Source organism: Corvus cornix, chromosome 4 (assembly GCF_000738735.6).
Source record: "Corvus cornix cornix isolate S_Up_H32 chromosome 4, ASM73873v5, whole genome shotgun sequence".
Taxonomy (NCBI): Eukaryota; Metazoa; Chordata; class Aves; order Passeriformes; family Corvidae; genus Corvus; species Corvus cornix.
The window spans coordinates 24,927,225-24,953,691 of NC_046334.1; the positions used below are offsets into that span (position 1 = coordinate 24,927,225).

At 39.1% G+C, this 26,467-nt stretch overlaps 1 long non-coding RNA gene across 1 annotated transcript in view; it reads left to right on the forward strand.

The window, feature by feature from the left end:
* The window catches only part of LOC120409862, a 34,719-nt gene extending 12,206 nt beyond the window's left edge, over positions 1 to 22,513 (forward strand). The window contains exons 2-5 of the long non-coding RNA XR_005601679.1: positions 9,680 to 9,806; positions 14,483 to 14,513; positions 16,713 to 16,768; positions 19,628 to 22,513. This is a non-coding gene — a long non-coding RNA (uncharacterized LOC120409862). The remainder of the gene's footprint in view (positions 1 to 9,679; positions 9,807 to 14,482; positions 14,514 to 16,712; positions 16,769 to 19,627) is intronic.
* The last annotated feature ends 3,954 nt before the right edge of the window (positions 22,514 to 26,467 follow it).

Below are 26,467 nucleotides of genomic sequence, written 5' to 3' on the forward strand. Positions count from 1 at the left end.
CATCTTAATTTGCAAGCAGGATCTAGGTTCCTTGGTGGATTTAGTCTTTTTGATCTGGAGATATTTAAAAATGTATCAGTGAATCAGTGGGAGTCTGGGGCTTTGAAGTCTTTTGTGCCAGTTTCCATCTGTAAGCGTCTGAATACCTAAGTCTGGGCCACAGTAAGTTCTTTGAACCATGCTGAAGTGTGAGGTTTTTCCACAGCCAGAAATGACCTTGCTTGAGCAGAGAGATTTCAGCATGGAGCAGAAAAGTGGAGTTTAGTAACATCAAAAAGTCTCTTTGGGTTGGGCATTCCTATACAGGAAATAAAATAGTAGAAGATACCCAGGAATCGTTAATTATATTCAACCCACTAAGCACAGGCACCATGCAGAGAAAAATAATTTTGGGTTGACAGGTTTTTGTATTCCCATTCTTACACTTACCCCACATGTGGAGTAACTGCTACTGATTTCTGTGGACATTAATAGATCATGAATGGTTGGATTCAGTGACAGACTGTTCTTTCCCTATGCCAATCCCACCTCCTGCTTGCAAAGCTCTCATGTTTTTTGGATGCTTCTGCTAAAGCAGGGGCCAAAGAGTGGGGCAGCAGCAACTGCACCAGGACTAGCCCTTCCCAGCAGAAATGTCACTGTCACAGCTTTTTCTTTGGGGATGACAGCAGCAGAAAGACACTCTCCTGTCTCCATCTGGCAAACCAGCCCTGCTCCATCCCTTCCCCCTAGTCCAGAGTGTGCAGCAGATCAAGGAGGGCCCAGATGCAGGGAAGCAGCAGGTCCCTTGCATCTTGCAGGCCTGGAGGGTGATTGAGGACAAATGCTGGGATGGGGATGAGTGGGATGTGTGGCTTTTGAGTCTAGGGAAGAGGAAGAGTAGACAGGGATTCCAAGAAGAGGCATGGTGAGGAGGGGAGGAAAAAAGTGGCAATGAGGTCTTTCTGCTTTGCCAAGCTTCCAGTTCCCTGATACCTTGTCTTCATCCACTCAGAGCTCTTCAGACTTCTCTGACCCTTACTTACTGTCATTCTCTTTCTCCAGGAAGCTGAAGTCTCCACTGACCCCTTCCAGTCCCACTCTCACACCTCTGAGGTCACTAGTGATCTCTTTCCATCTACTCAAACCCATTCCTCCTCTCCACACCTCCTGTCCTCCATCATCATCACCACTCTCACAGTCCTCATGTAGCACCTCCCCACTCCCTCCCATAGAATTGTATTGGCAAAGGTGATTATTCCAGTATTTCTGTCTTTAAAAATTTCAGTGCTACCCTTCTTTGTCACTGCAGTCTTACAGAGAAGAAACCCATAATAATGACATCCTGTAAAGTTTTTCATAAGACAAGTGTTTTTTCTGTACGCTGCCTTTGTGATAGTCTTCTGTCCAATACCAGGCTTCAAAGTTAAAATGCAATGTTTTACCCAGTGGTCAGCATGAATAGGGTTAACCATACCCTTGTAATGGCTGGAAGTTCTTTTAAATTACTCATCCTATTTTGATGAAAATCCTGATTAACAAAGTGCCCAAGGAAATTTTAGAAATTAATCTATTCCATTTTTTAATACCTATGTTATTCTGGTAAAAGTTAACTTTGCTTTAAATAATTGTCGTTTTTGAGGCAGTGGAAGAGGTTTGGCATGTATTCAGATGCCATCTGATACCCAAGTCAAGATACAGCATTGCATGTGTAAATGATGCTTACACAGAATAAATAAGAAGTGAATAAGTCAGTGGAAATTGAAATAATAGAGAGAAAAATAGAGAAAATATAGAAATAAAGCAGGAAATAGAACTCTATTGCTGCTTTCCATTGTAATAGCCTTGCTAGAAATGCATAAATAGATTCCATTTATAAACTCTTAAATCCCCTACTAGAGATTAGAAAGAGCAACAATGTAAAATTCATGGTATTTGTGACTGGCCTTTATCGACAGAGAGTAAACAGCCACAACTTCTAATAGAGCTTCTGCTGCTGGTTTGACATCTCCATGAGAGGCTCATTCTGGAGATTCAAACTGCATAATAAATATGTCACAGAAGCTTAAGCATCTCTTAACATAAAGACATCCTTATACGTTCTCATCTTATTGGTCTCCCAGCTATTCACATTCAGGCTTTGAAGTGTCTGCCTTTATTTCAGCCCTACCATCCCTTTTTTACTCTTCTGAAGTTGCACAGAAGTTGCTCAGGAGATCAGCACCAGCATCTCTGTGACTGATATGTAAATCAAAAACAAGTGGGAAAATTGTAACGAGCCTTGAGGGAGACAGAGTGCTTCTTTATGGTACTTTCTTGATGCTCAAATTATTTCTAGTTTTCAAGCAATTTCTAAGGCTATCAATTAGGAAGGAATGAGTAACTGAGGTTGTTAGCACTGGAGTAATTCAGACTGCTCTTTCAGCTCTCATTTAAGCTGGTAGTTACTGAAACTCGTTAGTGGCAAAAAGCAGAGCTCTCCTCCTCCCAGTCCGTTTCTATCGAACTATCAGAGAGCACTTCTAGAGTGAACTGACTGTCTTGTCAGAGAGGTGTCTTGTAGAAATTAAAGAGCTTGATGTCTCTAGATGTCAGCTAAATATCCCCTAAATGTATCCTCAGGCATCCTGAGCTTGGTTTGTGGGTGAGCATAAGCAAGGACTCTGAGGTAAGGAGTGCCATACACCTTGTTTATGCTCACCTATAAACAGTTTTCCCAGATGCTGAGATTAATTTCCTCTGTTTTGCTAACAAAGTAGCTGTGGCAAAAGTTTTGTTGGCGAAATAATGAAGTGAAAAAGAAAAATCAACAACGATTACGCTAATGAACAGTTATATAAAATCCATTCATTAAAAAGCAGGAAATGAAAGGGATTATCATTTGGCAAGAATTTTACACATGGGAAAGGTAATACAGTGGGTAGTGGACATTAGACCACTAGATATGCTCTAGTAGAGAGGGAAATCAAAGAAATAAAATTTTTCTCCTAAAAGTGTGCCTATAGCAGAACAAATATTGACTTGGGGCTTAATGAAAGAGGTTTTACTAGTGCCTTTTCTTCCCTAAAAAAATGCCAAAAAACCAAGGGCTGATAGTTTTCCCACCCAGCCATTAATGTGAGAAAATGCCACATGTTCTGTACATATTGCCAGAAGTAGAAGGGAAGGTCTAAGTGGGAGCCCAAGCCAGCACTAAGCAGAAATGAAGAAAATAATACATTTTCTTTTTATTTGAATGGTTTGAAGAAATCGAGCTGCAGTCCCAGATTTATATATATATATATATATATATATATCGTCATTTAAATCAAGGGAAATACCTTATTAGAAAAACAAAGAGGTGTGCAGGAAAGGTGAAAATTGAATATTCCTTGTTTTACAGGTGCCTGGTATTTTTTCATCCCAATTTTATATTTACTTCTTCAGTAGAAGGAAGCAAACCAAAGGAAACCTAACCCAGAACTGGAAAAAAAAGGTTATTTGAATATGCCATGAGTTCAGTGCCTGGTTGAAATTCAAGCAAACAAAATTAAAAAGCTTGGTCTATTAAGAAGGATTATTTCCAACCACAAAACCTCTCTGTTAGGCACACATTCACCTCAGTAGTAGCCAAGCACTATGTACATAAGTTCCTAATTTAATGCAACACTGGTATGAAAAATTGAAAGCAGTAAAATGCAAAAATTTGAAATGGAGTATTTGTTTGCCCATATTTTCCCAGTTTTGCAATTAAGTTACCCATTGCTGGGGGCCATCCTGACTTTCCTAAGGTTGCAGATTCACCATTACTTCCATGCTTTCAGTCAGTAATTACAGCAAATCCCTATAAACTTTCAAATCATCATTATTACATTCATGAAAAGTATTTGAAAGCAAAAATATGTCAATAGCACCATTGTGCTGCGATTACTTTTCTTACCAACTTTGAAGCTGGTTCCTGTCTGAAGCCCTATGTCCAATTAAGTTAGATCATTAAAAAGCAAATTATCTAGAGGTTTTACTGTAATAGCCTAACTTTTCTTTGGCCAAACATGAAACACTGAACTTCCAGGGTATGAACTTCCCTCAGCAGTGTCTGTTTTGAGAACACTGGGCTGAAGAATGAAAGAAAGGGGGAAGAAGCTGTTGGATCAGTACCAGAGTAACAACCCCTTATTGAATGGATCAATGCTTTCTTAGATGCAAGGAGGGAAAAAAATCTTACCCTAATCTATATTCTGGTATTTGTAAACCTATAAATTATTCATAGCTTAATCTGAGCCTCTTTCTTGTTCTGACAATAAACTTGACAATCTTATCTTAAGAATACTCCTGCTTTGTGAACCCTGTTGTGCAAAACCCCAAGCCATATAAGAGAACACGTTTAGTTTAACAGAAGAAAACACTGCACATGCAATTTTACTAAAATACTAGAGATATTTGCATCTTAACTCCCCACGGCTCAGAAAACATTAATGTGTCTTCTCCTGTGGGTCCAGTTAGAAAGAATACAGAAGAGAGACACATGAGGGTGATCCAATGAGTAAGAAATTGTGCTTCAAAGAGAGTTGGAAGGAACTGATGTCTTTTGCCAAATGGAAAAAGTGAAGATGGGCATTTGTCCTGGTGACATCTCGAGCGTGGGGCATTATCACAACATGAGTTGCTAGAGACTGGGAGACTGTGGGTGCCCCAACAGAAAGAGCTGGATCTCTCCTTCCTGCGCCTCTTGTAGTGGCCCCCATCAAGTACAAGATATTTGACTAGATGGATACCACCTAGGAAAAGAGGGAATCTTGCGTTCTTACACATTTGGTTTAACAGAGTGCAACTTGCCCTTGCACACCTTGCTTGATTTTTTATAATATTACAATCCACGAATTAGGAAGTATTTTAGAAAACCTAATCATTGAAAAAATTGATGCATCATGAAGGCTGAGAGAACAGAGAGTGGATTTTTATCAGCAGTAGAAGGATAACAATAAGATTATAGACTAAAGGCTTGTGGTTTGTATTTATATATCTGAGACTTGGAGACAAAGTAGAGGCTGTTATCCATAGATTTATAAGACCTCTCTTGCTAAAGAGCTAGATCATTCTTTTTTCTATTGGGCTATTTGAGCTAGAGTTTTGAAACACGCTCCATACATTTTGGGGGGGTGGGGGGCTCGGTGAGACATTAGAAAGTGTCCCATTTAATAGGATCCATATTAATTTTGCAAATAATCAAATACTTTCTGAATTAAACTTTAACTAATGAAAGGAAGAGTATTTCTAGGGTTTTTTGATCAATATACATGTATGAGGAAAGAGGATGTCTAAGAGATCAGAATTTTGCAAAAACTGTCGTTTCCCCTGGAAATATGGGTTTCCACCAAAGCAGCCTGAAAGCTACAAGCAATTTGTACTGTTTTAGAACATATTTTTCAATTGAAATCTAGTATCATAGAAATAAAATAGAAATACTACTGTATGAGGAAATAACAGAAGAATAATATTTACCTGTTTGTAGACGAACACAGAAAAATCTAGTGTACGAGATGAAATGCAAAATGTAAACACTATAAAAATACAGACATATATTTAGTGCAAGTGCTGAGCCCCCTCTAATCAAGGATATTACAGGAAATCCTGCTCTTACAATGCATGGGCAAGTAGAGTCAGGAAATCTTCATGCACTGTGTTTCTTCAGTGCGGGAGTGAGACAGCCCAGTGTTCTCAGACAAGAGGCAACAGGCTCTGTGCGTTCGGTGTGCTGCTCTGTGAGAAATGAAAAAACCATGCTTTAAAAGTATGAAATAAATCAAAGGCCAAAGAATTATGTCCCCTTATCCAAGCTGCCAGAAATATTTATGGATCTAAAAATCTCAAGAGCATGAAACAATTCTTACTACGTTAATGTTTATACTGGGAACTTTCCATTAGTAAATATATGACAGGGAATAACCCTATCCATCCATCTGCTTAGTGGCTGCCTCAGAAGCTGCTACATGTCAATTATTAATCCTCCTGGGGAAAGAAGACCATTTTTTCTTCTGGAGGCCTACTTTTGTGTTTATTTTTTTTTCTTTTTTCCCTGCTATTTAAAATAATCTTTTTCCGACATCTTTCTTACAAATATTGACTAATATATTTTCTTCTCAGTAATGTGTTCCCTTTTCATGCAGCTTTACCATTTTCTAATAGAATGATCAGGATGGATAAAACAAATCTTTTTCAACTTATTCAAGTCCTTTTGAGACTTTCTTCAGTGCCTTTGTTGCAATGATGGCTCTTCACCAATATTGCTGAGACATTTGAATAGCTATGCTGTTTCTATTTTTATTTATGAGGTAGTGATCTTTCTGGTTTTTAGCATAGCAACAGACAGGAATGCAACAAAGCTATTTATAAAATAAAAATCAGAAGTTTCTAATTTAGATTTTAAAAAAAAAGACAAAACAGTGATAGGTGATCATGGTTGCTAGTACTGTTACTTAAAAGCTAATCAAGCAAGTGATGTTTAACATCAAAGGGAAATTAACTTCAGTGAAGGGGGGTTATTTATTGATGCTAGCCACGTTAGGGAATTGTTGATTTTAGCTGGAATCAAGAAAGGTCACTTAGTTGTTTTGTTGCCTCATGATACTGCTTTTTACAGGATGGTTTCTGCCAGGGTTGTCTTCATTACTAAAGCCACTGTAATAGCATGGGAGAGCAGGTACACAGCATCAAAGTAAATCCTTTCAACAAACACAGGTACTAATTAAACCTACTGATCAGAACTGTCTTGGAGAAAAAGCTAATTTCATCATGCCAATCACTGAATATGACTCATTATGAGCAACTAACTTCTGCGAACAAATGCAGAAACAGACAAAAGTATAAGCTTTAGAAAGTGAATTTGCTTATTTCAGAAGGCATGAGGAAAATATCAATAATAAGATTACAAATTTTCATTTCAGATTGGCTGTTGAGTCTTTTTCTAAGGGTAGATAGATAGCATTATGTAGGCAGCCTGTACAAAACCTTTGCCTATTCTGTGTATCAGCGCATGACTCTCAGTGCAATGCTATTATCTACAAGTACTTAGAAAGCCAAGGGAACAAGAATCCTGTCATGCTGGGCAGTGCCATGCAAACAAACCTACTGCTGGAGACAGTCTCTGTCTCAGAGACACCCTGCTCTCAATAGATTCTTACTTGTTAACAAGACAAAACTGGGCCCAGGAGCATCCACAAGAAGTTCGTGTTCCCACTCTGCCCCAGCCCTGGGGATCCCGGCTGCAGCCAAGTCTGTATTTCAGAACACAGGGAGGGAACATCCTTGCTGAATCCTAAGCACACAGAGAAACTAATGAGCTAGCAAGTGTTGAAGTTTCTTACTTTATGCTATTCTTAATGTGCAACATGCATCATTAAAGAAATGTGTAAGTAAGTGGCAGTCTTTCTTATTTAAAGGCAATCAGCACATTTTATTTAAGTAGATAGAATAGATATATTTTAGAAACATATTTCTTTCAGTAGCATGTTGCATTTTTAATGCCATTATAGTGTGCTTCTGTCCTTTCCAGATCCCAGATTTCTGTTGAAGCAAAGCAAAACTAGGCATATGCCTTGGCTTCTTACAAACTGCAATTATTTCAAAGATGTTTGAATATTAACAAATTCTTGTTTTTAGGAAAACTATGAATTTGAAGTATCAGAAAATTCCACAAAATATAGCATGTTACATAACAATTGTGTTATGTCATATATCCAGTGGTGTAAATCTCACAAAAGCTTATGCATCTGCTGCTTTGCATTTCTTTCAGGTTCAAAACCCACAGAACCTCTGAATAAAATCCAGGTAAAACCACTGGGCCTCACCTGCTTCCATGTCAAAAACAAAGAAACAAATGCAAGTGCATGACAATTTCAAAGTGCAATCACAAATCAGTTCCCTGATAATCAGTTTCCATTGAAAGATCGGCCAAGAGTTGAGAATCTTTTCAGATACAATCTACATGTCGAGTCTAAAATGAAACCCAAAACCTTGGAGGTTTTTTTTCCAAGGTTTGGACTGACAGCACGTACACTGCTTTGGTGGCTGCTTGGACCTGACAGATTCCTGAACAAAAGGAACTGCTCCCACTGCTCTCTCTGAAGGTGGGGAAAGTGCTATATTTCTGCTTTTGCTTTTTTATTTTTCATTTTAGTGAGCACGCACAGTAAAACAGGGATCCAAATGCTGATTAAAATTTTTCCTGAATTGTGAAGCTTTGGATCTGTGTTTGTCCTACCAAATGCTCTGATACATCAGCTAAGTGTTTTCTTAAAAGTAAATGCCCAGGAACACATCATGTACTGAGGGCTTGTGCTGGAAGCAGCTCACTGCCTCATCTGCTTCATGTGCACAGTGCCTGCAGCTCATGGTCTCTGATGAGGAAAACCATGATAATAATGGTTCAAATACCTTTATGCTTATTACAGTTTACATGTTTATTAAGAGATAATTGCATTTTATGACTTGTAACTTCAAAGTCCTTATGCAGTTTTCAGTTTGAAAGATTTACCAAGCAGAAAACCTGAGGAAATAGCAAGGAAAAGTTTTGGGAGGAGAGCCTTGAGATGGTGGATAAGTGTCTGAGAAACTTGGAATTTTTTCACACTGAAAAGCTTTTTTCAGTCTATAGTTTTTCAAGAGTCTGTCCTGTCTACCTGATGGAGGACTGCAGAATGGTGCTTTCATTATATAACACTAAAAAGAACATTTTAGTCCAAATTCAATTGATTTTCTGTCTCTCTTTTGCTGTATCTATCTAAAAGTTATTTGGAGAGGTATTTGAGAGACCTCTTTTGATGCTGCATGTCTCACATAACTCATCTTTGACTCTAGTATGTTTTAATTCCATTTCTAGAAATTAGATAAGCAGAACACTGTACTTTCCTGCTAGGAGTAGATGTTTTATTTGCCATTGCAAAGTCAAAATAACAAATTTGCAAAATAAAAACCATTGTGAAATGTTGCATGTTGAATAACATGTTTTGTTTCCAGATAGTGAAACCAAGTTGTTTGTAAACACCTTCCAGTATTGCTGAGGGAAGAGGTGTGGTAAAGAAAAGGCAGGGCTGTGGATGTGAGCTGGAGTTTAAATCCCTGCTTACCATTAACGTCATAGGGAGAATGTTCTCATTGTTCATTCCCAGGTCCATCACTTATGACTTATCATTCAAGATAGGACATAAAATTGTGAAGTGCTAAACTCGAGACACAATTAGCTGTTTCTTAATATATCACTTGCTATGTTGGCACTTGGATGCTGTGTTGTGCTGCAGAATAGATCAAAGTGCTTTAGCATGCAGCAAGGTAAAGCAGGTCAGGAACTGTGGCTGGAGGATACAGACATATCCAAGCTTCTACTTCTGAAAAGTTAAGGTGTATAGTAAAACCTGACTTAGTCACCAACTGAGGAAGCTTTTTTTTCCTTTTTTTTTTCTTTATTTTGTGGGGTTTTTAACTCTATGGAATAAATTTTGAGCTTGTTTTTCGAGCCCAGGAAAGTTACACATAATCTATATGGTTCTGAACACATAGAGTTTAAATTTAAGAACTCTGTCTTCATGTGAGCTAATGTTGCTCCAGGCAAGAGCATTTTTCTCCTCTGCTGTTTTCTATTATTGATGTCTTTAGACCAGCTTAACCTAGCTGTGGATAAGTATTAGTTAATGGCAGCAGATTAATTATTATCGTCCACATGTAGGTGCAATAAAAGCATGCAAGTCGGAAGAAAAATACCCTTTCTCTGTGACTCCCACCTGAAATCCTGTGTCTTCTACTGTCAACCACAGTACTCTCTCCTTGATGCTCCTGAACTGCTGCTGCTGAGGGTAAGAAATTCCCACAAATCGTTTCAGTTAGTTAATTCTCCAAAGTAATCACCATGTTGTCAGGAGTTGAACAGTTTAATTATTTATTGTGATAAATCAACAGTATTGCACTATGTTAGAAAGGCAAGAGAAAATGCTGGCATTGAGTTATCCCTTCAATCCTGTGGAAGTGACGTTCTTGTTTCTGTAGCTTGTCTATTGGAGAAGTGAACAGGAGCCTCAGAGCAGAAATAGCCCCCAGCTTGCTTCTGCCTTCCAGTAGAGAGAACATTCAGCATGAATTTCTGTGGATCATGTATATATTATTTCATGGTTACTGTTTAATAGACATCCTGCCCCAAGCAAATGAATGATGCAGCAAGAAGGGAATAATAAATTTTTTAAGTCCCCCTTCTATTCTTCTAGAAATTGTGAGGCCAGAAATGTTCTTGCCCTCATAACGTTACTTTTAAGTCAACTCTTCTCTTGAGTGACAGCTCCACAGTCCTGTTTCTGATGCTGTGACTGCACTTCATTTTATCTGTGGAAAACTCTAGACATTTACATGAGGAGGTACCTGACCTGACTTTTAATCCCCTGCAAGTAACTATTGAACATTAAATCAAGAGGCTGAGATTCCACCAAAATTCTGAGACCTGGTAAGATTGAACAGCATTTCTGTTCACCATCACAGGATGGCCATGTCATGTAAACATAAGTAATGAAAAGCAAAACTCTGTAAGAGGAACAGTCTTGGGAGCCTTGCTTAGCTGAGGTTTTCATGTTATGACTGCATAAAGCAGTGAGAAGAATAAAAGATCAGGAATCAAGGCAATGCACTTTTACCAGGCTTGTCAAAAGCTCCTTCTCCAAACCACCTTCTTCTAAAAGCAAACTCCTAGACCACAGTGTTTCTTCCCCTCTCTGCAGCTGTCTTCAGCGTGATGTGCCCTGTCGCACTGTGGCTTTTCCCTGCCAGCATGATTTCAAGGGGGGTCATGGCCCAGAGGCCTTGGTGTGCATGTGAATGGTGAGTCACATTTTTACAGCAACTCTAGATATTTGTGCTCAACCACCACCTCTGGTTTCAATGCAGGGGGTGCTTCACAAAAACTTCCAGCAGCCAAAGTTCTCAGCAGAGAGCAATCAGCCAGTTCTGAAACCTAGCCATAGCTCTGTGGCTCCCCAGCGCCGGCACCTTGTGATCAGCACTGCAGACCATGCTGAACAGAGCTGGCCTGCCCCATTCCAGATGGAGCAGCCCACAGGACTTCTTCTAATAGCAGGGGTTCATGCATACTATGAAAAAACATTGTGAAAGAACATCTGAAAAGCTGCTTTTCAGTGAAATTCTGTTGTCTTTCAGCAGGATATTTTAGGCTTTCAAAACCTTAGAGTGCAGGGGAAGAAGTTCAAGTACTGTTGTTTGAGGAGAAGAGCATGAGAGCCAGTGCACAGCCCCAAGGCACTCTCACTCCTGCTCACAGTGGGTACTGATTCCCCTTCTGCATCAGGACTATCAAGTTCATCACATGTAAAAGGAAGATGTTCCACTGGTACAAGACAGAAGGGCAGCATCCCATTTCTCTCCAACTGTGACTCCCCTCCAGATTTCCCAACAGCAGAGGACAAGACTAGGCTGAAGAGCCCTCCAGAACCATCTACTGTAGAAATTAGATTGACTTTCCTTTGAGGGCAAAGCTCAGACTGTGTTTGCAGATAGGCTCTGGTGAATTACTCTTTACTAATGCTGTCTTGAAAAGTTTGAATTGCTCTGTAATAGTGTCACTGAAAACTGACGTCTTCCCTTTTGCCCGTTTCTCTGACATGCTCTTTAAACTGATTCCAAAGGACTAAAGCCTAGCATATGATCTTCATGCAACACTGTGGAGAAAGAAGAGCACAGCCTTATTGGACAGGGTAATTACTAGGGAAATTTAGGGAATGAAAGCTGTTAAATTAAACGTTCCTCTGACTTGGAAGGAAAAGATTTAGGAGTGAGGGAAAGTCAGGAAAGGGAAACATTATTAAATATAATTTAGCAGGAAAATAAAACACTGATGGCTGTACCCATACTATTTAGTTATTTAACTTACTGACCAAAAACCAAAGGATGTTACCAATAGAAGTAAATATCATAGTGACTATAATGAGAAGTGTCTCAGCTTCAAATACAAGGAGGAAAAAATTATAGCAATTTCACAATGACTTAAGGGAGATCAGCACAACTCCAATATCTTTAAAATGTGTTACTGATGATGACAACAAGAGAGAAACCTAAATGAGTTCTTTCACAGACCAATGCACTGAACTGCAGGAATTCATGTTTATGGAGAGCAGCAAGGCTTGTTTCTTATTTCCTGGTGTTTATTCTCAGATTTGATAGCAGTATTGCCTTCCTACAGCTAACAGAATAGTTGGGAACTGGTGACGCTGTGATGATGATGCCCTGCATTCCAGGATGAACTGAGTGCTGGATGCCCCTGGCTGCCTTCCTAGCTACAATGACTCCACCAAAAGCATGGCCTGACAGAGATGATGGGATGGTGGTTATCCCTCAGATGATTCAGGCGGCTGTGTGCTGATTTCCATGGAAAGTGACATCAAAGTCTTCCTGTGAGTTAGCAGGGAGATTTGGATAGCTATTAGCTACTGGTCTTAGAGCTCCTGACCACAAAATTATACCACCCTAGAGCAAAGTTAGAGAGCTGGAAAAGGAAGCTGGGACTTTACAAGACGTAAAGGCAATCCCACAAAAAGTAATCACCACTCAAGCAGAGCAGTGCTATAAGCAACAATGCACTGCAGAACAGTTGGTGGCCTGTATTGCTCACAAACAAAGACCCAGGATGGGAAAAGTAAGGTTTCAATTTCCCAAGTTCATGCTCTCACCGTGAAATCTTTGTCAGATCCCAAGGAATGGGGTGAAAACATCTGGGGTTAGTCCTTGGACTCAGAGCCAGATTTAACAAGTAGAGAGGGGATAGTAGCAAACCCCTCCTACAAATGGAGGAGCAGAGCAATCTGCTGGATGAAGGGATACAGATCACACAGACTCTGAAAGAGCTAAGGAAATTTTTAGAGATCTATCAGGAGAAGAGCAGGGAAGCCATCCTGGCAAGGATTTTGTGAGCTTGGGATAGTGGCACTGCAGCAATCTACTTATTAATGGGTGAAAAAAAATCTATTAAGCCCTATAGCCAGGGATATGCTCAATTACTAAATGGCAGGGGTCCCAATGGGCAGGATGTGGTGCACTTATGATATATCAATGGATATGTTTTAACAGAATTTGTGGATAATTGCTGAATTAGTGTCATCCCTCAGAAATCAGTGCACAGTAGGAAATGGTATTAGTTTACTGTGGCAGATGGGGATGGCTCATAGGCTAATTACAGTATCTAGTCTGGATAGGACAGCAGCAACAAAAAGTAACAAAGTGCAGGTTTTGAGAGGGGCATCTATTTCTCTGAAACCTTTGATTACGCCAGAAGTCACAAGTGCTACTGTTAGGTGCCGTAGCAAACACTGTGTAATTTCAGAACCAGATGTGCAGGTGGTGAAGGAATATAAGGTGTCAAAACCAAAAAAGTTACCTCACAGGTGCCAAACAAACAAGTGTGAAATGATCTTATACAAGATAGTGTCCCACAGCCAGAAATTAATGGGATCACAACATCAGAAATGTTTTTTTCATTGGAAAAGCTGGTGCCTACAAATAAAAAGTTCTCTCCCCTCTATCCCATGTGCCACCCCACAGTGAGGGACAACCTGGAAAATGCCAAGACAGGAGAAATGGACCAGGAAGAATGTTGCTTGGCAATGAATCAAGAAATAAAAAGAAGCCTCTGGCACCTGCAAAAATGCTTTGATTGAGCATGCCCAATTATACACTTCTAGACAGGGAAATCCTTTTAAATTAGAAGTGACAATTCTAGATTATATAGTCTTGTGGGGATTGTGGCAGACAACTGGGTGAAAAAGGCATTACAATGCTTCATTATACATTACATTCTGATGGATAAACAAATTAAAAGCTTGGGCATTGCAAGAAACTGAAAGAATCAGAGGCCAAAATAATACAACTGTACCTCTCCAGTATATATCCTCCAAAATACAGTGAGGACTGAAATTCTTCCATATGGCATTTCTTCCAAAATATTAGCCACAGGGAAAGTGGAATTGTTTACACTGATGGATTTCATGGTAGGACTGCAACTGCTGTGTGCCAAGGAAACTCACAGCATTGATTACTGAAGAAATACCTCTGTCTTCGACATCATAAACCCTTTCCTGAGTTTGAAGGCATGTGCTGCTTCAACCTGACTGCTGGATCAACTGGCATGGAGGATGGTAATCAATGTCCTCAGGACTGAATATGTGGAATAATACAACATATCAGTAGTGCATGGCTAATTGAAAAGTTTGGTTCACTGACAAGAGACACTTAACTCAGACCATTCATTGGTTTATACTTTTTTCTATATGCTTTTTTAACTGGTCTCTTGAGCAAGGTGTGGAATGTTGGGAGAAATGGGTTAAATATAGAAGACTGACAAGAAAGATTGTGAGTCAGTCCAGTGACCTTGCAGCTGGGAGTAACTCTTGATAAGCCTGTGTGAACAGCAGGCCAGTGATCCTCCAGCATGGACCAAGTTTAACAGTGCCTGTGTTTCTGCTTTTGTATTTCTGCCCAGGTGTTGCTTCAGGGATTCCCTGGTTAGCAAGGTAATCAAAATAAATTTACTCTTTGTATTTTATCCGTGAGTTTGTGGATGTCCCAGCTGCCTGCCTGCACCAATGTATACAACTCTTATCTTTCACGTTTTCGAGAGGGCATGAAATTGTCTGCTGAGATTTTTCCATGTCTACTCTCCATCATCTCTCAGTACAATCAAACCAACTCAATAACCAAGTCACATCTTTCTAAGGTGGAGTAGAAAGCAAGTCATTAATGTTAAACCACTGTCTACAATATGAGATCTTCCACACCTTTAGTTTTAGTGGATTTATTTTTTAGTTAAAATGTGCACTCTGACAAGTAAAACAATTTGGTAAATATCCTTTATAATGCATAAGATACCACAGCAATTTCTTTGCTGTCATGTTCCAGCCCCTTATCACATGAGAAAGTACAAATATATTTGCAGATGCATCCTCAAAGTGGGCAGTGCACAGTTCAAACAAGGGATTCAGGAGAGGCACTGAAATATATGTGAAGACAGAACAGGTGCTTAACTATAAGTTCAACTCAGCATATCCCAACCATCACCATTGCTGTTCTGCCAGTGCGTGCTTTGCTAGACCAAACACTGAAGTCATTTGCTGTTTGGATCCCTCTGAAGTCAACCTGAATTCCTCCCTTGACTTCATGAGACTCAGGTTTTTACCTCCTATATATGATGAAGTCACAGGATCCTACAGCATGGTAGGGATTTTGCCTGCCATGATTTCACCTACAATTCCAGAGATTTCCCCTACAATAAAAAATAAGGTCTTCTGACAGTAAATTATGATATCACATGAGGAAGAGTGACAGAACACTCAGTAAATCCAGGTGGAAAGAATACTAATGGCTCAGAAAAATGAAAGGTCAAGAATCTTTATTCAAGTACGAACTGCCATTCCGCTAGTTACTCTTGAATTTTTATATTTGTTTAGCACATGCTTTTTTCTCATGGCTTTGGTAAGCGTAGCGTTGTATTAATGTTCCTGTGGTGGCACATGCATGTGCGTGTAGTTGAAGCAATCTCACCAAATAAATGCTCAAAGCAGCTTTCCAATACAGCTTCATGACTTATTCATGAGTCATGCTGTTTGCAAATGAGACCACAAATAACGCACACCAAAGGAACTTTCTTCTGAATCACTACTAGTGGTGCCTAATAACTTAGACAAAAAGCTGCATATAAACATATGTTTTACATTGTAATTGCTTTTGTACCAAAACTATTTCTAGGTGAGTCAGATAATGACTCACCTAGAATACTTCTACTTATATACAAAATACTTATCCCAAGATTTACATTTTGCTGCTATGTGCTCCTGGGGATATATTAGTCACAGTTTTGCTCTAAGGATCTGTTTCTTTCTTCAGAGTCAGACTGTAACTGTGATGTTTTTATGGGAAAGATATTCTTCAAGTTTCCATCCTTCTTCCAAATTCCCATCCAAATTGTTTACAGAATAAAGTTTGACCATGCTTGGGCTTATTTAATGTGTAAAACATGTCTGCCAAATACAGAACTATAAATGTAGTGCAAAGAAGTGATAAAGATTTGTTGTCAACTGCTTATGTATAAACCAAGGCATTTCTATTATGGTGACAACTGAGAATTTCTTCTTACAATAACTTTTAAGAAAGTCATATTTCTTCAAACATATGCCCATAACTACAGTCTTTCAGGCAGCATTCGTGTTTCAACTGCATTAAAAGATAAGCTTCGTAAGGAAAGCAAAGACTGGAAAAGGATTGTTCTGTAAAAAAATAGTAATTTCTTACACATGGAATTGTAAAACTCCTCCTCTGTATAACTCACTTCTTAGCTTCCTGTTCTAGGTTTTGAATAACAGTGAGTGTCAATGTTCTAACCCACCCCAGAAAGCAAGGGGAACTCAGGTCCTTGTTAGCAGATCCCTTGGGGTGGATTAGAGTGAAACGACATTGAATGTTCAGTGTTTATAAATACGTACATGGTTGTGTGTGTGTATATATTTTTATATATATATGTGGATGGATTTATTTTAGAGCAATCTGGTTGCAATGGAAAGCATGTATGTAGCCATTTTGGTTATTATTATCTAAAGTAGTACAGCAATATAAAAGCATAAAAATAACACTTAAGAAAATATATCAGGAAAAGGAAGAAAGAGAAAGAGAAAGAGAAGAGTAGAAAGTTCATAACTTGAATTCCTTGGGCTCTTTAGACCTGGAGACATGGAAGCCATGGAAGTTCAGTTGGGCCTCAGCAACATAAGAAGAGGTAAGCATCTGGTGAGGATTCTTGGCCATCTTGTCATGGAGGCATGAAAGGACATGATTAAGAAAATCGGAGACATTAATTGCTACACTATTTTCAGAGATGGAAGGTTTTCTTTTAGCCCTCACTGTGCTGAAGTTCACCTCAGGACTAGCCATTGGTCCCCCAGGAGCCAGGAGAGCATCTTTACGCCTATACTTTTGGGGCAGTTAGAGTAAATGCTCTTCCTGATGTTTTTGTTGTACTTGTTTACTTTGAGAAAATAATTGGAAATTCATTTAGTCAGAGGCTTGAACATAACTCTCTGGTATACAGAATCAACCTCTTCTTTGTACTTTTTAAAAATCTGACTCAATGCATATTCAATCACTAGTAGAAAGTTAACCATCTCCAGCAGAAAAGACTGTGATTGTCTCCTCTTAGCACAACAGTTCCTGGTGATTGCAGAACTTTGCTCATTTCTAAGAAAACTGCATCCAACTCCTTATTTTATAAAAGACGAAATAAGCTGTAAACCAAGATTTTTCATCTCCTGAGTCCTGTAACTGCTGAGTCTTAGCAAAAACATAGAACCCACATGAAGGCCTGGCCTCTGATACCTTTTGTGTGAATCTCAGTGTAGCCTGAGAACCTCTGGCTAACCTGACCACTAGAAGTGAGATAGATCTAAGCTGCTTGGACTAAGTAACTCAGATATACAGTTTTGATGTGACTGGTTTTCAAAGCATACACCCAGTAACTGCTGCTGAAGGGAAACTGTCTGTTCTTGAAGACAGTTAGTATGGAATGATATCCCCAGCCCTCATCTCCCAAGAAATGTCATGATCAGGGGACAGGCTGGAATAAAGGATAATGATGAAAATGTTGGTTTAAAGTCTAAAGGGAAAGGAATTTAGTACTTGTGGGTAATACAGCAGAAACAGATGTGAACCATCATAGACACAGGACTTAAGTTTTTTACATCCCATGCTACTTATTAAATGAAACTAATCTTTTAGGCCAAGGCATGGAAAAAAATCTCAGTTTGAATGATTTTAGTATTATTGGGTAATTGTTTTTCAACATTCTCAAGTATTTTCAGTGTTTACTTTCTGCTGTTCCTATTTTATTTGGCTGTAGATGTTCTTGTTCCCTCTTTGTTTGAAAGGTCAGTGCAATTTATTATTACAATTATTTATCCTTCCAACAAACTAAATCCATGCCTTATGTAAAACCTGCCACTCTAGGCTTATATACTGAATGACTTTGGGTACAAAAGTGATTCATTTTAAAGTACTATCATGTGATAAAGTCATCCCAGAAGGGAATATTTATTCATGTTTAGCAACAGGAAAGGGAGGAGGCCTTCACAGCATCACATGAATTTATTTGGATTGAAGGAACTCACTTCACCTTTGGCTTTGTGAAATATAATTTCCTCTGTCAACACAGCGGCTGCTTTGGTGCTAGAGATCAACACTGGATAAGCTTTATCTTCCACAAGGGCCTCCAACAACTCCAGCCTCCGAATCCAATTGGATTCAGGATGAATCCAATTATACGCAGAAACATAGTGCAGTCGTAATAGAACATGAAAATACAGTTTCTCGATTGGCATTTCAGTATATGCCAAGTTAGAGATTAAATGTACATAAACTTTTTCTTTTGATAAAGTCTGGGTTTTGTTGTCAGAAAGTGTAACTCAGCACAGTTGCTTGTTACAGTTTATGGGCTGATTTTCTGCACAAATCCAGATGCATCTTCTAACAGAAATTTAATTAATTCAGCATGACAGAAACAAAGGGCAAATGGTCATTTTTTTGGCTATTAAATCAATAGGAGAAAACATCCAGAATATAAATATTCAGAACATAGATGTTGTAAATGACATTTTAAAATAACAGGCTTTTGGATTTTGAGATCAACATAGGGCTATCTTTAGAAATAGAGAGCAGGGCAATGCTGTACAGAGCTGCCCTGGCAACACAGCACGTGGCTGATTCCTGTCAGCAGCTGAACACCTTTCAGTGCATAAAGTGGGATGGCTAGTCAGGGAAATGGAGATTAAACTGGAACATGATTGAAAGGGACACAATATACAAGACTGTTTTCTCATTCTACTCTTTGTAAATGAGTAATAAATAGTGTATATAGCAAAAATTAGTAACCTAAAGCAGGAAAATGATCAAGAACAATTACCTGTTTTCTTCCTAAGCTTTTTCTTCCTTGGTAAAACATTACAACCACAATCCCTGCAACATGACCTTCTGGGGTATCAATTGAAAATACTCAAGGAAACACTATATTATATCTGATGATATAAAACACTTCTGCAAGAAAATACATGCATTCCAAATAAACAGCTGGTCCTCTGCAGTGGAGAGCCTCATGTTCTTGTGGTTTTGCATAAAATCTGCTTTTCTCCTTATTATTGTGCAAATATCTATGATTTTTGTCAATCTACAACTGGTTCAAATATCAAATAGGAACTACAATGACTCTTAAGGGAATGTCTTTCACACCCAAATTCAACAGATGGAACTGCAGTCATTACTTGCAAGATGTATTGTTTTTCTATCAATCAGAAACATTTCTTGGGTTCATTTGAATACATAAGTAGTATGTATAGATAGATACATAAGTAGTATGTATAGATAGATAGATATAAATAGAAAATTCTATTAAAATAGGTCAGTGAAATTAAGACATTTTAATAACAATTTACAGTCATGGGTGAAAAATAATCAAAATACTGAAACTTGAGAGAGAAGATATCCATTGAAGGCTATGCAAGAAAAGTCACACTAATTGCCATCAATCAGCCCATTCTCCCTCTTCCTCCACAATTAAAATAAATTCTGATTAAACTTTTCCTTCTTTCAGGGTGTATGAAGTAAGATGAGGTAAAGATCAATATCCTGAACCTCTCAAAGGTAAAAAAATATTTTTGTGACTCTGGGATTTACATCACCAAAGAAGGAATACAGGTGTGTATGCTAATGTGTGAAGCTAACTATGAAAATTGGATCCAGCAACTTAAAGGGCAAGAGGAAAGACACCAAACTCTAGCCCTAATGCCACAGTTTTGGAGTGCATGGTGACTGAAAGATGTACCAGAATCTTGTTCCTGCATTCATAGGTCACTGGTGATGAGGGACAGGCTTGGCTCAATACATGGGCTATATTTAAATTTATTCTGATTTACCTGTGTTATCTTTAAGATGTAAACCTAATTTAAACTTGAAAGATGCCTCACATAACTTGTAACTTGGCTCTTTCCTGTATACTAAGTCAAAGAAGATCTTTTTAAAAACAGGAAATACATAGTAGATGGTGGCTCCATGAGCAGTTACATTATTATTGAATAATTTTATTAAGGGTCAGGAACATTAGCCCTTGCAACAAATAAGGATTGGTCACATCTAATTCGTCACCTCAAAAACAAACAAGGAAATTATGTTAGCAATTAAAAATTAAAGCTGTCTACAGATAAAATTAAAAGGTAAATTAATGAGCGGGGACTGGTGATTTTTTTCAATATTCTCTCCCTGCAGTAAGTAGGACTTCAGTAATGGTCCTCACCCAAGCATAAAGGCTTTGAAACATTCATTTTTTCCAGGTCTATTATGTAGATAAGCTATCATTTGCTTCTGTTACACACCTCTAATTTTAATAATCCCAGTTAGGTTGAAAGGCATCACAACCACTGACAGAGGATAGTGCATGTGAATCAGCACACACATTTACTATCTCTGGCATGGCTATTGATTTGCTGGCTGATCATGGCCAGAGTAACCTTATCTTCCCCTGTGTGGATTTTTTCAGCTGTCTTGTGAATAATAAAATAGTTGGGAGCTGCGAATGAAATACTACTCTCTGCATTTTATTACCTGCTATAAGCAGCAGGTCTGTCAAAAACTACAGGACATTTAAATGCAAGAGAAGTTCTGTTGTTTTGCTGGCTCCTCTAAATGAAGAAGGAATCACAGCAGTAGCTTTCTCTGGAAACATCACAAGCCTGCTCCAACAGATGTCCAGAACCACTGCTTCAGCCCCTTGTATAGCCCTGGGTTCTGGATGCCCTGGATATTAGGTCCTCAGTTGTCTGCCAAGCATGGAGTGGATCTTCTCACGGCTGATTCTTCAGGAGGTTGCAGACCAAAAGCCATGAGCTTTTAGCTCTATCAGCTTTCACAAGACCACTGGGTACAGGATTTGTAGCACAGGCTTTCCGATCACACACAACTCAGACTAAAAGAGCATAACATTCTTTGCAGTGAAATTCAGCAAAATATGAGTCAGAGTCACCTCAAACCTCAAGCCAGCAGGATTCATTACAGGGCTTGTGTTTATCTGATGAAATCCAGGAACAGTTTAATGTTAGGTCCAAATTTCTATAGCTGCAACCCCACCATCTCTGCCCTCAAACTGAGTTTTAAGTTTAGTTTACAGATAGCCAGTTTTAGGGACACGTGGATCAAGCATACTCACAGCTTGAGACCTCCAGAAATTCAGTTCCAGACACCTTCTATGCAAACAACATCAAACAGAAACAGCAACTGAACTAGGGGTATCTGTAGTTTGAGGCATAGGGAACATTGCCAGTCTCAGAGGGAGAGGATGTCAGCTGGAGATGTGGATGTGATGAGGGGAGATATGCAAATGTACTCAGAGATTTTAGGTCCATGTGGAAGAGCACTCTCATGGCTACCTGTATCTCCAGGGTTGCATTCTCAGTTACAGCTGCTCTGGAAAGGTTCTCTTCAGCAACCTAAGTAGTTTTTCCCTGAGGTATGATAAGGGAATAGCAGACAATTTTTGCCTAGCTTTTTTCCAGGGCAGAAAGTTGTGCATCCTTCTGCCCCTTGCTTTTGAAAAGAAAATAAAAAACCTGGGGGATGAGGCTGGTTTAATGTACTTATTGGACAGGGGCAGCTTTCAGAAAGCAGCAGGCATATGTAGCAGCTGTGTTGGACTGATGTACAGGCAAGGAGGCACAGCTGTGTTAATCACTGCAAGTGTATATGTGGGAAGGAGGGAGTGCTCCTGCTTTAACCAAAACTCCTGTTCGCAAGGAATTTCAGATCCTGTGACACTGAACCTGTTCCTTCTTTGACTTTGATCAAGAGATTATTTTTAAAACTGTAAGACAAACCAAGGAACAATGCTGCTCTTAATGCTGGTTTTCTGGTGCTGTGAGGGGAGCCCCTCCTGCCTCCTCTCATTCTTGAGGAGGACAAAATATCCTGCCTTGCTGTACAGTATAAAGCCCAAGTAGCTGGATGACGTGACAAGTTCTCTTGGGTTGCTGAGGCAGACAATCCCCAGCAGACTGGGTGCCGAGGTGCTGGGGCACGGGGGCTCAGCAGAGCCTGCAGGGATGCAGATGGAAAAGAAGACAGACGCAGTAGGTCTGGATGTAGCCTTAGCTGTAGGAGGTATATCAAATACAGATATCTGGGAGTGGTGTGTTCCTGAATCTGCTGTGAATAGCTCATGATTAAACTTTCTCAGCAATCTTACAGCATCATGTTTTTCCTGTGATTTATTCAGAGCCTGTAAAGAACTCGAAGCTTAATCAGAACTGATTAGTGCCCCTTCTCTCTTGATTGACACCGAAGTCAAAGCAAGGACTCTGTCTCCCGCAAAAATGAGCTTTCATTTTTGAACGAATAAAAGAGAGAACTCCCATTCTCCTCTCTGAAGTCCATTCCAGGAGTATAAAAGGAGTAATACCTTCTGTTCATGATTTTGTTAGGTTTTTTTAAAGCAGACTATCTCACAGGTGATCTGGGGGTGGGCAGTAGCACCCAGAACACCCAGGGAACAGATCTTTGCTACTGGACAAAATGTAGGGCATAAGCCAGCTTTTCCTATAATTGTTTCATGAATAGGCTTGGAGTTCTAATAGATAATGTTAAAGCAGAAAGAGCTGTTTTTATGTCTGCTGACTAAACAGTTTTAGGTAAAAATCATCACAGGGGATGAGAGGAAGGAAGCTAAAAGTATTACTGCATGCTACTAAATTAATGAAAAGAAGAACACACATATATGGTACTGATAACAATTTGTAGCAACTATTAAACAGAGGATCTTCCAGTTATAGTGGGAAATCATGGAAAATATTTTGGGTAAGTGCACCCCTTCCTTTTATTGATAAATGAAACTTTAACTTGTAAAAATTATATTAAGTAACTTTTTACAAAAACCACAAAAATTTCAAATAAAGGAGCCAAAGTTGGATTTTGCCTGCAGAACTGGTACTTTAACAAGGCTTGAATAAAATTTTTGCTTTGGTGCACCCACAGTTTCATAAACTTGCATGTTATAAGCAACCATGAAATGCCAGAAATGTACAGATTTGCCAAAACTGGCTTCTATTGTAGGTTACACTACTTTAGATATATTAAACAGAATCCCACAGAGGTAATTAAAAGGTCAATTTATGCCTGTGTCTGGGAGCAAGCAAGTCACAGAGTCAAAATTGTCTCTGGTACGAGAGTACAGTCATTCAACAGAACTGATTTCACTGGGAACAGCAGAGTAACTTGATTCTCGAGTGTACATGAATTTGTATGAGAAATCTAAGACATGACGTAGACCTATGGAAATGAAGCAATTTTGTATTGACATAGACACTCCTGTGATTTAAATTCTTAGAGCGATGAGGTAGCCCCTATAAAGGAAAAACCGTGGTGTACTTTGATAACATTAACGTTCACATCATTTTTACTTGAATCGAGACACTTCTGCTTTGTTGGGTTCAAAGCATGAGCTGAGTGCAGCATGTCCTTTGCTGTCTGAGAGGACCTTGACAGCACAGCTTTCTAGTGAGAACACCCTCAGTGTCACTTTAGTGACACTCGCCCTGATGAGACACCTTCAGTGTCACTTTATTCTGAATCCTGAAAACTTACCATTAATAACTTACGGTATGTAATAGATGTTAATTGTATGACTTAATTAGAGGCTTCTTGTGCAGCGCTTGAACATCATTTGTTTGTTGAAGTGGAAATAAACTGCACATGTGAAATTAATTACATTCTTGCTCCTATTGAAAGCAAAACCATAAACAAAATGAAGAAAAACCAACAAGATATGTTGTGGGAAAAGAAATGTAAAAGTTTGTTCTGTGAGATGTACTGGTGTGATAAGGGTGAGGAAGAAGAAAATCTTTCTGACCATCCTGTAAGAGGAATGTAAGTGTGCAATCAGAAGTCAGTACCTCCAAACCCATTCTGTTTATTGCATGCACTCAACACTGCAACCCACACTGGCTAGTAGGCAAACAACAATACAAAATTCATTTTGATACAGCTGTGCCTGTGAGTACCAGATTGTTGTGCTATGCTGCAATTCCATACACGCTCTCAGGGGCAGCAGCAGTAACAAGCAGGGGTGCCCGAGCAGTCCCCATGAATCTCGTACCCTTGTGTCCCTGCCACACAGATCTGGTAGCACGTGGTGGTGTGACTCCACAACAGTTGCTGCTGCCATGCCAAGTTTCTTGCACATTCCATTGGATCTCCCTTGGTTTTGGAACAACCTAATGTCACATGTGCCTTTTTTACCTTTCTCTCCTGCACGGATGAGACCTAGCAGATTTAAGAGCTACTGCCTGATGTCCCAGACCACTTGTGCTATGGGTTTGTTTGCATATAGGAAGATTGATTTCAGTGAGATTAATGTTGTCTGTATATGATTAGTCTTTAGTCAAGCATAAATCTCACTGAAGAAAACAGGAAATGGAGAAATAAATCCTATATGTCTATACATAAATTTATCATTCCCATCTCCATTTTAGCCTACCTTAGGGATTGAATGGATTTCTGGTGTGTCTTCCTAGAAACCAGCTTTGCATCCTTAAAAAGTGAAATCCCTTTTTTTATTTTAGTTTCCAGCCATTGCTTTGCCAGAAAAACAGCAGCTAAACCATAAACATGTTAAGGTTTTGGAGTTATAGTACAGTGAAATGTCAATCCATACAGTTTCAAAATATTATGTGTAGGATTAAAAACAATAACATGGATTCTGATAGATTTCAAAACTAATACAACACTATGAAAACAAGTAAAAAATTCTGAGGAGTTTAGTATTAAAATCTAGTTGATGGTCAGAAATAGTAATACTTGTAAACATTAAACTAGAAAGGTACTTTTTCCACTTCTGTGAGATTTTTCTGATATCAAAGTCAAGTGAGTGGCTAAGCTGAAGTACCCAGAGATATTTTAGAATCCCTTGAGTGCCTAAGACATCTGCAAGGAGCTGGCAGGTATGACACACAACATATGGGAGGCCTATGACTTTCTGCAGTGATAGCTCTGTGCCAGGTAGGATACCCTAGGAATTTAAAGTGGCATTGGATACCTGCTTGGGAAGCTATGTCTTGTTCCTTAAATCCTGTATTTTTCTATCAATTCATGTCCCATTAGGTGTGAGTCAGAGGTGTAAGAGGAGAGAGTAATTAGCTGAGAGTTATGGTTTGTCCTTCAGAAGCATGAGATAGCTCAGGTACATTGTCTGTGGAAGTCTGACAGACACCTAATTTAATTCAGCCTTTGAAAAGTGATAGCAAATATCAGCAAAGATGAAATATTACCTGGTTGGCTGTGCTAAGGATATGAAGTCTTGTTACTTAGGTGCACTGAGTATGTGTATTACACATACAGTGACCAAGGCAAACTACTACAGCTTTTTGAGGAGAGGGGGTGAATTGATTCAGTTGCTCGCTGGACTGGACTGTTTGTGGGCTAAGGTTTCAAGGCTAATTTGCCACAGGGATATTTTGACCAGAAGAGTGCAAGGTTAGGCTGTACCAACAGAACTGCTTTAATGATCTTAATGTAAAAGTTACATTAATTGTTATTTAGCCAACTAAGATGTAGTTGGGGTAACATATAGTTAATAAAATGTTTGCAAAGTAAATGAAATGAGAGTATAGAACAACATGCTTGAGGGGTTAATTCTTTGGTGTGACTTTCCTTGGACTTCTGCTCTTTAGCAACTATTCATTCGAAAAGAATAACCATCTGTTTAATACTTTTTGCTTGTTAATGTTCCTTTAACTGTATCAAACATTAATTTTATGCCTCATATTTTGGGGGGTTCCTTCTGTCCCAGTTGTACAAAGTCACACTAATAGTTTTCAGGTAGGTGTCCAGATATGCAAAATTAATAGCTGCAATTTCCCCTGGTTCAATACCATTATTATATTTCCCATTTAAAAGGAACTTCAATTTGGTAGAACACTAATTTAAAAACTGGTTAGTATTCAAATATAGGAGAGGGCTCTTCTAACTAATTTAAGCTTGCAATCTATTTATTTCACTGATATTTTCTAGTCATGATACAAGCACAAAATCATAGAATGGTTTGAGTTGGAAGGAACCTTAAAGATCTCATAGTTGTGACTTGCCACCTCCTGACACGGGGAGGGATGCAGCCATATCTAAGCTTTCCTGGAACTCTTCCAGGGATGGAGTATCCACAACTTCTCTGGACAGACTGTTCCAGTTCCCAACACTCTCCCAGTAAGGAATTTCTTCCTATTACCTAATCTAAACCTACCCTCTTTCAGTTTAAAACCATTCCCCCTTGTCCTGTCACTATGTGCCCTTGTAAAAAGTCCCTCCACAGCTCTCTTGTAGGTCCCCTTTAGGTGCTGGAAGGCTCCTATAGTTTCTCTGTGGTGCCTTCTCTTCTCCAGGCTGAACAATCCCAGCT